Source organism: Sparus aurata, chromosome 11 (genome assembly GCF_900880675.1).
Source record: "Sparus aurata chromosome 11, fSpaAur1.1, whole genome shotgun sequence".
Classification (NCBI taxonomy): domain Eukaryota; kingdom Metazoa; phylum Chordata; class Actinopteri; order Spariformes; family Sparidae; genus Sparus; species Sparus aurata.
In genome coordinates this window covers 9,017,857-9,026,964 of record NC_044197.1, presented here as the reverse complement: position 1 = coordinate 9,026,964, position 9,108 = coordinate 9,017,857, and the positions used below count along the sequence as shown (strand labels likewise).

At 42.5% G+C, this 9,108-nt stretch overlaps 1 protein-coding gene across 2 annotated transcripts in view; it reads left to right on the top strand.

The window, feature by feature from the left end:
• The first annotated feature begins 6,734 nt into the window (after positions 1 to 6,734).
• dab1a (DAB adaptor protein 1a) overlaps positions 6,735 to 9,108 on the top strand; it is a 204,388-nt gene continuing 202,014 nt past the window's right edge. For both annotated transcript variants that reach the window (XM_030433468.1, XM_030433467.1), the window contains exon 1: positions 6,735 to 7,140. The gene's annotated coding sequence lies outside the window, so the exon portion shown is untranslated. The remainder of the gene's footprint in view (positions 7,141 to 9,108) is intronic.

Sequence of the window (9,108 nt, the reverse complement as noted above, 5' to 3'; positions counted from 1 at the left end):
GCTCCAATTAGATAGCTGATCAGTGGTGTATATTTAAGTAGTCACTCATCTCTTCTCCCTCCCCACCCCCACTCATATCCCTTCCATTAATGAGTCCAATTAGCACATGCAAATATTTACTTCTAACTAGCATTTGTGATTTATCACACTGTTCACTCTTTTAAAACAAACAATCTGAGTCATTTCTGTGTATGTGCATATGCGAACGTATGTGTGCGTGGGTTTTCTCTGTTTTTTCATGAAGGCACGTCAGCTCATTAGGCCCTCCTGTAGAGTAAGATCATCAGCAATGCGGGCAGAGGAATCAAAAGACAGTGTAAAGAGGAGGAGAAGGAACACCACATTATTTCCCGCTGCAATATTCAGCTATGCCGACACACATACACCCTCATGTATCAGTCATTGATTTAGGGTGTGTGACTGTAATGGGTACCACTCCAGCACCATCAGATTAATGACACCCAGACATTGCAGAAGGCACTGGGAGGAGGAGGAGATTAAATAGAGGGAAACAGAGAGATGCTCTTTTGGGGAGTTATTGCTGAGAGGTACTTAAATGTGCTGCACATAGCATTTTAAAATACCAATATATCATTGGCATATGTGTTATGATACCTTGGTAGAATTGACATAAATAAATGGGTGCTATTGTAAATGCTAGTGTTATTCACAACAAGACCAAATTTTCTTTAAAATTTAGCTCCTTCTGTGCCTCTCCCTCTCTTTGTGAGGAAAAGCTCTCTACAAAATCAACTTGATGCCATGCAATACAAAATGCACATTTGAGCCAAATACAAACTGTCGGTCTCAAGGCCTTTACATACACAGGGTGGCAGACCTGGCTATTCCCAGTTGAGGTAGGGTGTAGGAAGGGAGAGCAAGGCAGCTGTCCGTAGGTTAGGTGAGGCAGCAGAAAGAGTGTCTTGTTGGCTCTGGAATAGGAGGGAGGAGTTTGGCTGGGGGCCAGGAGGAGATGGGCAGTGACTGGCCACCACTGCCGACCCGCCAACTGGAAGGCGTTGTGTTTCAGGGTCGAAATGCCCCGTGAAAGTTCGACGTCACCTGATGACATCTTCTCCTGGCTGAAAGCTACAGTCATGCAGATGTGACTGGGTTTGACAGCATCAATGCAGATGTATTTAATAGTACTACAATCTACATGCACACATGTAAATGGCTGTGAAGGAAGAGGCATTGTCTTATACATACCTGTATAATTTGTGCACCTGGAGGATTAGAAAATCAGTTAGACAGTGCATTAGCACATAACTATGATGCTGACACTTGGTGTATTGGTAATGTTACAAGATCCATTTATTTAACTTTTAAGCTTTCTACGATTGCCTCTAAACTTAAGCATGATGAAATCAACAATACAATGAAATCACAGCACAAAGATTTTTTACATTTCTAAGGCACTGAATCAAAAAGAAGGCACTAACTTTCGTAAATAATTGTCATTATATTTTCTCCATAAGGAAATAATTTGGAAAAGTCTTTGGAGATTAACACGCACTGCTGTATTTCTTGTCTGCTGGTCACCAGAGAGTGAATATGTGGGAGTTCCACGGAGCCCAAATCAAACACTAATATATTCAAGAGTGTGTACCAATTACATTTTATGATTATCTCTGACCTGTAGGTGGGTGTGACGAACGGGAATTGGTTTCTCATGTCTTGCCATAAATGTGATTGTATATGTGGTGTGTGGTTCTGCATGTATGTATGTATGAATGAACGTATGTATGCATGTGTGTGCACTAATCTGAAGGCTGCAGCATGATCATCAGCTATGTTTTATTCATCTGAGAGTCACCAGCTAATGGAAAAAGGAGGTGCACACACGTCCATGTACTTTGATTAGCCATGTCGATAGCTTCTCTGAAAGTGGTAGGTAAAATGGCAGCAGGGAAGTCTAAGAAAAAGAGGAAACTGGAGGCAGAGAGTAGTTGGACTCTAATGTATATAGACTTAGCGAGGCTATTGAGTGGTGTGTACAATTCCAGGCATAAAGCTGTATCTGTGTCTGTGAAGCACAGTTGAAAAACGGTTTTCAAATCTTTGGAATTCAGTTACTGGAGTCCTTCATAATGAACTGCTGCTTTCCCATGAATCATCTTTTAAGGCATGCCCAGCATGCAGGAAGGCAGAGAAGCTACAGTATAATGCCTTGTATCATTTCACAAAGAATATCTTGTTATCTATATCTTGTTTCGATCTATGTACAGTACTGAATCAAAGCACTGCCACATTTAAGTACAAAGCTTATAGGTGATAGTTTGGGTCTTTTGATGAGGGGTTGTATGAGGTACTTATCCCAAGTCAATGTATTACCTGCAGTAGATGACCATCAGCTCTCCCTCTGTGTGGAGAAGCAGCGCATAGAGCCGGCATGGAAGAACAGCCTTGTGCAGTTGTAAAGCGGACCAGCAGCAAGACGTATTTCATCCACCTAAAATAAGTGCCACCTAGAAAATATACATTTGTTTCAGTGTAAGCTATGTTTTGAAAATATTTGGCACTTTACTTTGCCATCAAACAGCCTTTTCCTCTCGCATTACATTCCCTTAGTTGTACAACATCCATTGTAAGCACAAGCATCATGTGGTGCTCGAAATAATAATAGTTATAATAGTCATCTAGGAAGACAAAATCCTATCAGTGTAACTCAACTAAAATTGTATTGATACCAAGATGTATGTGACTGAGATGTCATGCAGCCCTTCTCCAGAAATTGAGTCTACTACAGGTGGTTTACATGTGTTTATTAAAAGTATAATGTAAATTACTAACATTGCACTAGATTGCTTTCAGTTTCCTTATCTGTCAAAATGACGGACAGCCATCAGATTTTTTCCGACATTCTGTCAAAAATGTGGTCAGTGACGGAGAATATTTGGTTAAGATGACCTCTGGGGTGGACATGCTAATTTTGGTGATGCTATGATACACACTGAACTTGGCTTGCAAATACTTTGCCATCTGTCTCTGTTCAAGCAGCGCTCAGTTGGTGCTGAGAACGAAACAGAAACTGAAGTAAATGATGATTTAAAGGTAATTATCATTACAGTGTCACTACTTGAACCTGGCCACCTGTCTGATTGGTAGTGCATATGCAACCCTTAACAATAGCGAGAAAGCGAATTGTCTCACTCCTTAGCCACTTCCATCATCAGCTCCTGAAAGAACAATGTGTCTTATTCAGAATTTTTTTTATTAAGACTCTCATACGAGTTTAAACAACTTCTGGATGTTGTCTGATGACTTAAATGATCTGCTGCTAGCTACACTTCCCAGTTTTCCTGGCACGTTCATGATGACGAACATAATACACATGAAACAAAGAACAGAAAAGTAAACTTGTCTCCTGTAAATGGGAAAGGAGGTTTCATAATTTTAATTATTTTCTTATTTTCACAGGGCTCAGCTACTTACAGTATTGATTACATGGCTATTTTCATTTAATGTCTCTGTTCATCCCTGGAATCACAACAGGACTCACAAACAGATACTTCTCTGATGAACACTTACTCTTAAGAGGTGAATTTGCATAATTGCGTTAACTTAGAATAACCATGTGGGAAGACAAAATCCTATCACTGTAACTCAACTAAAATTGCATTTTATCCAGCATATCCCCCATAGACTTTATTTTCTCTGTGTAATGCATAACCAAACGCCTTTCAAAATCTTCCCATGTGTTCTTTGAGTGTATGCTATGCGAGTCTTTTTCATGTATGAATGACGCTGCGTGAGCCTCCATCAGCAGAGATGGAGCCGGCCAGCAACATTTACCCTTTGATCTCCAAAGCTGTGCTCGCTGAGTGCTTACTTCACAAATACAAACCAGAGGGAGCTTTTTTTTCAATTATATCTCAGCTTCAGCATTCCACTACTGCACCTCATCCACTTCCTCACCCATCCATCCCCTCACCTCACCCCTACCAGCCCCCCCCCCCCATTTTCTCTGTCGCTCAGCAACCATCCGTAATTAATGAGCTTTTACAGTTCGATCTGATCTACCTCAGGATTGGACACGTCTGATAAGCCGAATGGAATATACACACAGGCCTGCCCCTCTCTGCTCAGCACTGCCTGGAAATATAATTACTTGAGAATGAATACACACACACTCGCACACACGCACACACACTTAAACACACGCAGGCTGAGTAAGCCCAGGTTAATACCAATCTTTTTCCTCTTCTCTGCACTAATTAGAAATGTACTGACGAGAGTCATTTGTTTGGAAGTTGAATGCACCGTGCACTTGTTGTCGTTATGCAGAGACTCAGAAACTTAGATAATTAAATCTATTTAATGATATGCTTTAGTGAGCATATGTGTGTATGTTAATGACATGCTCTGATGCTCTTAATGAGCATGTGACAGTGGCAGGGAGACGGAACAGCATATTCCACGTTGTTCAGCCAGTCATTATTTAAACGTAATCTATCTTCTCTCTGCCAAATGACAGTTAACACACTCGGTTATCAATCTGCCCCTATGGCCTCGCTCGACAGCTGTCAATAGACTGCGGTCCCTTACAACATCTTCATCACACAGAAGCAGAGGGAAACTATAGTCATGACAAAATGAATTTCCTGGATGTAATGATGTTCAAATACCCATGTGGGTCCTTGTGTATAGATCTGTGGGAAGCCCCCGCTAAGTATGGCCTGCAGTGAAAAATGATGCAGGTGAGCAGGATACAGTGAGCATGACAACATCTTATACAGGCACTTATTCTGTGTGGAGTGAAGCAGCACAGTCAGGTTTATCGCTGTGGTCATAGCAACAGCCATGAGTGGAGATGAAGATGACATTTTTTTTTTGTGGTGATGCACTGAATGTCCATGTTCAGATGAGAGGGAAGGAGAGCAAGGGATGAAAACACAGTCAGGGTGAAGGATGGAGAGAGAAAGGAGGGGTGGAGAGAGCTGGGAGAAATTTTAGAGAGGACTGAGGGGAGGCTTTATTTCATATCATTTAAGCTGTTTGTTCTACAAGACGGCAGAGTTCTGTGAAAGACTCTTTATGAGTTTGTCACTTTCTTCCAGCCTTTTCTATCCGCAGCTTGTTTTACATATGGAGTCATTACATTAGATAAATGAAACAACAGAAGAGTTGTGACATTTTTAAATAACATGTGGCAATCTTAACATTGTGAGCATGATATTTGCCAGGCTATAATGTTTTCCTCTCCAGTCTGCCCCTGTCTGAGACAGTCACTTATTTCCCAGGTTGCTCTTTTCTCCCAATGGATGATGCTCCACTTGACTTCCCTCTCCCACTGTTTATGTGTTCATCTCTTCCCTCTCCTCTGTGCGGGTGTCTGTATGTGTAGTCTGTCTGTGGCTAATCTGTGTGTTAAGGAGGGTTGAATAAGCCCGTCTTTGTCAGGGCATTAGGTTTGGAGAGGATGAATACATTAAATGATAAATGGAGGCAGTGAAGGTGGCAGCGTGTGGATTTGGATTTATCTGAATGCCACCGCCCCTCTTCCATTTCGGTCCCCCCCTGCTGTTGTAAGTGTGCATGAGTGTGGTCTGTGTGCCACTTTGCATGTTAAAGGGTCAGCTCACCTAAATTGCTAAAAATGTTTTAGTCATTTTTTTGTCTCGTCATGCGGATACTTTTAGTTCAATATCCTGAGATATTACTGGGAACAGTTCTGAGGGCAACCACAAATTTTCTAGAAACTAATTCTACTTAGGCTTTTGCCAATTGATGTTGGTATTGTATATCGATGACTGAAGGGATGAGAGATTATTGTTTTTTCCTATTCTGATATCGAGGCAAGTTTAACTGATTCAGAGTCAGAGATGTTATAAAAATAATATCCAGAATCTGCACCCTGCTGTGCATTTAGAGATATTTCTGTTGGAGCAGCATGTCCGCCTGCTGAGCCCTGTTAATTAGCTCCACTGAATTTTAAATTACAAACCAGTTTGTCATCTCTTTTCCATTGATCTGACATTCTGCTTCTCTGATCTCCATGTGCTTGCTTACTAAATATTTGCTCTACGATCCGTCAAAGTATTTAAAGTTATGGTTATGACTCAGATTTTGATATTAAAGATGAGATAATAATATGTAACGGAACATGATCTAATAATAACACTGACGACTAATGGGGATACATGTTATGACTTTTACTGACCTTTCCTCAACAGGATAGCGGTAAGCCAACTTAATCATAACTGTCTCTGCTTGGATGCACGCCCTGTGTGACCCCTGAACTCGTGCCTGCTGCCAATAGGGTGGCACCAAGCAAAGACAAATTTAAAACATTTAATTCATGGGTTTCTCTGCTGGCGTTTCCAACTACCACAAAGCCCTCCAAACTCCAGCGATTGGATTGCCAATTGGTGGTCTTGAATAACCCCAATTGGAGGATATGAAAATGTAAAGGAATTGCCATTCTCGCGCTACCAAATGAAAATTTTTCTTACATTTTTTAGCAGTCCGAGTCCTGTCGGGCTTAACACCATTAAGACAGAGGCGGACAAACAGGCGACATGGACAGCCAAAAGTGTGCAAGTTTTAATTCCTCCGGAGAGGAAGAAGAAGTAGGTAATCTTCTCTGAGCTGAGGAGAAACCCGAGAGCTGAGAGTGATATACTTTAGTTAAGGAAGGAAGGCAGAATTCTGCTATTAGGTAGAATGTGGTAACTGTGAGAGAGGAGAGGAGGGGGAAGAGGCAGAGCGAGAGCACGAGAGAGGCAGGCGGGGAGGGGGGGTAGGTTGCTGACTCGGAGCTTTGCCGCGGTGAGCTTTGAGCTAGCGACTCTCTAAGCTCTCGGGCTGCGCGTGTCTATAGGCTGCTGTGGTGCAGACCATAGCCTAGCCACGTTAGCCTCCACCCTACACCTCCACAGCTCAGTCAGCCGGCAGCTCCGGTGTGCTTCAAGCTGCAGTTAGCCTCCACAGTCTGTAAGTGTCTCTGTCTGTAGCTGAGGATTTCCTGCCCCCCTGCGAGGATTCTCTCTCTTACTGGCCAAAGCAGAGAGAGAGAGACAGTGAGAGGGACAGAGAGTGAGAGGAAGACAGGAGGAGGAAGAGCATCAGCGGGCCGGCAGTGACCTTCGTGGTGTGGTGGCAAAGCAGAGGAGGAGGAACGGGCATAGGATTCATCAGGTGTGTGTCAGTACTTAAAAGGATGAGTAAGAAAGGGTGTGAGAGAGACTGCTGTGGGCTTGTATTTGTATTCAGAGTCTGTGCATGGTACACTAGGAAGCATGCTTTAAATATGTATCAGAGAAATATGTCAGAGGGAGATATCTTTACACTTAAATGCATTGCAGCAGCATGTCATTTCATAATGTAATTCAGTGTGAGTGTTCAAGTTAAGAAAGAAGTGCAGAGCTGAGGGAGAAGAGTTGGAAAAGAAGAAGATAAGCATTAAGAGAGATATGCCTCTATGACATGCTGTAGATGGATACATCCTCACAGAAGCCAGATATAGAGATGCTGATCTGAAGAGAGGGCGATATGAATGAGAACACCGGAGATGGATGGAGCAGAGAGAGAGAGAAAGAGCGAGAGAGAGAATGATAGAAAGAGAGAGAGAGAGAGAAAGAGAGAATGAGAGGGAGAGAGGAAGATATATGCTGTGCCAGCCAGAGCTCAGAGGAGATGACAGACGTGTTTGTGTGTGTGTTTTCTTACTGGCTCGGACTTGGCTAGTGAGAAAAACGTCTGTATCGGAGTATCAATCACTGTGGGCTGGGCGCTGCCTCTAGGCTGCAGGCTACAGAAGCGTGCTCTCAGAGGCTCCCAGGGAGCATCTGTGTCTTTTAATATGTAATTTGTCTTTCTGTGGAATGATATTATCATATTAGTACATAATGCTTTTTTATTGGCTTTGATGAGCTGGAGTCTTTTTCATTAAAAGAACATTTGTTTTGGAGTGGGCTGGCCCTCGTGTCAGGTGCAATTTGCAGCAATGTTGTCCACTGTATGTAGTACAATACCTCAGACCTAAAGCCCTACTTAACTAGCAGTGTGCAAAATTAGCTTACCAAATGGCTGGTGAATCTTCAAAGTTTTCTTGACACTCAATAGATTACCATTGTTTTTTTTTTAAACTGGATAGTGAAGAAAAACCTTTGGCATTTGGCTTGTGGCTGTTGCCTAGTATTGAGCACTCTTCTCTAGAGCATTTGCTGCTGATTGAAAAGATACAGATCATTTTTGTTTCAGCTTTTTAGAGGTTCGATCAGATCAGCAGACGGATGTATGTTTCACATGTAGTCAGAGGGCCTGGGTTCAGTCTTGATTATGTGACCTTTTGAAAACATTTCTCCTGCTGAAGTTGCCTTGAGAAGGACAGTGTTCGTCTACAGGTGGTGCCACCCCATGTTCAACCTTCCTGCTGTGATTTGTACCATCTTTTTGGCAATAGATCTGTGTGCTTTCCTCAATGGTACCTCAGCAGGATGAACACTGTCTAGAATATTTGGGGAGATATCATCTCATGACCACTTTTGCTTTTTTTCTGGGGTTATATTACTAATTTTAGACATTCAGTGTTCACTCAATGATCAGTATGCTGGAATGTTTACACCACTGACAGCTACAGTAAGTAGAGAGCTATGGCATTTGGGAGGATGAATGCACAGGAAAGTTGGAAAAGCAATTAAAATGTGTAAAGATGAAACGTGCAAGTCATTTGATTGGCTCCGAGCCAGTTGAGGGGTACAGTGAATGTCTGTGTCCATGTTTATGCACATTTGTTTGTATGACAGCCAGTGCCAGAGAGAGTGGCATAGAGGGAAAAATATGTGTGTGTGCGATTGAGTGTGTGTGTGTTTGAGTGAAGTCAGGGTTTGATCTGCATGCCTTGAGGATGGTCTGTCTTCCTGTCTCAGTCTATCTCTGTCTTTTGATTTCCTTTTCCCATCACATCGCGCCTTTCTGAAGTAACAACTAGAAATCAACCCACTGAGAATTAAGCTTGACTCAGGCTAATCCATTCTGGACCCTGCGTGACTCAGCAGCAGGCACACACACACACATATACACACACTTACTGGCTGTTGGTAGTCGCGAGGTTGTTAAAATTCTGATCCTGCTTCTGTATTGCTACAGTGCAGAATACGGACT